The 1004-nt window shown below is 58.6% G+C and overlaps 3 non-coding genes across 3 annotated transcripts; all 3 read left to right on the plus strand.

Annotated features, from left to right (window-relative positions):
* The first annotated feature begins 70 nt into the window (after positions 1 to 70).
* Tc00.1047053495295.10 lies at positions 71 to 140 on the plus strand. Its single transcript, XR_008255064.1, has one exon. It is a non-coding gene; the product is annotated as an H/ACA snoRNA, TC6C1H1 (small nucleolar RNA).
* A 49-nt stretch (positions 141 to 189) lies between these two features.
* On the plus strand, positions 190 to 266 carry Tc00.1047053495295.20. The gene has a single exon (XR_008255065.1). It is a non-coding gene; the product is annotated as an H/ACA snoRNA, TC6C1H2 (small nucleolar RNA).
* Positions 267 to 306: 40 nt separating this feature from the next.
* On the plus strand, positions 307 to 393 carry Tc00.1047053495295.30. Its single transcript, XR_008255066.1, has one exon. It is a non-coding gene; the product is annotated as a C/D small nucleolar RNA (snoRNA), TB6C1C3 (small nucleolar RNA).
* The last annotated feature ends 611 nt before the right edge of the window (positions 394 to 1004 follow it).

The following is a 1004-nucleotide window of genomic DNA, read 5'->3' on the forward strand; positions in this document are numbered from 1 at the left end:
CCGGCCGTTCGTTTTTTCTTGCCCCACTGCCACCACCACCTCTGCGGTGTGAGTGCCGCCTCCGATGCTGACGGCCAGCGAAAACACAGGCGCCGTGCTTGCAACGAACACTTCGCCTGCACCTGTGCTGCCCCAGATCCCACGGCCATTGCGCAGAGGGGAAGGAGTGCTGAGAGTGCGTGAGTGGAGCGTGCTCCGTGGGTGAGGCGGCGGCCGCATATCATCATTTCTGTGCCGTGACTGTCTCAATCGGGCCCGCAAGAGCAGCACCGACGGCGTGAAACGCACAGGGCGGCTGACAACTTCATGATGCGATCAATCGAGGCATTTGTATGACCGTGACGATGAATTACATCTCCGTGCACCCAGCTACCCACAACAGGCACGGGACTGGCTCGCTCCTTCCCTCCACAGCCCTCTCCGCCGCCTTCTCCCTCTCTGTCTTTCTGTGCCACGGTGCACCACCTCGCCTCCTCTGTCGTGCCGGAGTGTGCTTCCCCGGGCTGTGGCTGGCCACTGTTTGCCCCCTTGTTTCCTATGGGGGTCTGCCGTGCATGTGATGCGTCCCGATCGTCTTTATCCTAACAAAGCGTCTGACTCCTTTGTGTGAGGTGCACTCTGTACCCGTCTCTGATGGCATTGCCACCCCCATTTTTTACCATCGCGCAGCCTCCGGAGGGGAGTCTTGCCGAGTTGCGGAGGGCGACACACTCCTGCTGGCGGAGGCGGACCACACGCCACTGCGACCGAAAGCCATTGATATCCCGCGGCATTTGGACGGGTGTGTGCCAACAGCTGGGCGCAAAATGATTGTGCGGTACACAACTGTGGAGTGCAAAGAGGACCGCGACGGATTTGCGTCATGCTCGACTGCTGCTTTTGCCCTGCGCGCGCCTGTTTGTGTAGATGCCATTTTATTTCTCTTGTGTGTTTGTTCTATTCTCGTCTTGTGCGCACTTTCGCTGTGCATGCAGGAATAGTTTTGAACGCTAGAAACAATCTAC

The sequence above is a fragment of the Trypanosoma cruzi genome (genome assembly GCF_000209065.1).
Source record: "Trypanosoma cruzi strain CL Brener chromosome Unknown tcruzi_1047053495295, whole genome shotgun sequence".
Taxonomy (NCBI): domain Eukaryota; phylum Euglenozoa; class Kinetoplastea; order Trypanosomatida; family Trypanosomatidae; genus Trypanosoma; species Trypanosoma cruzi.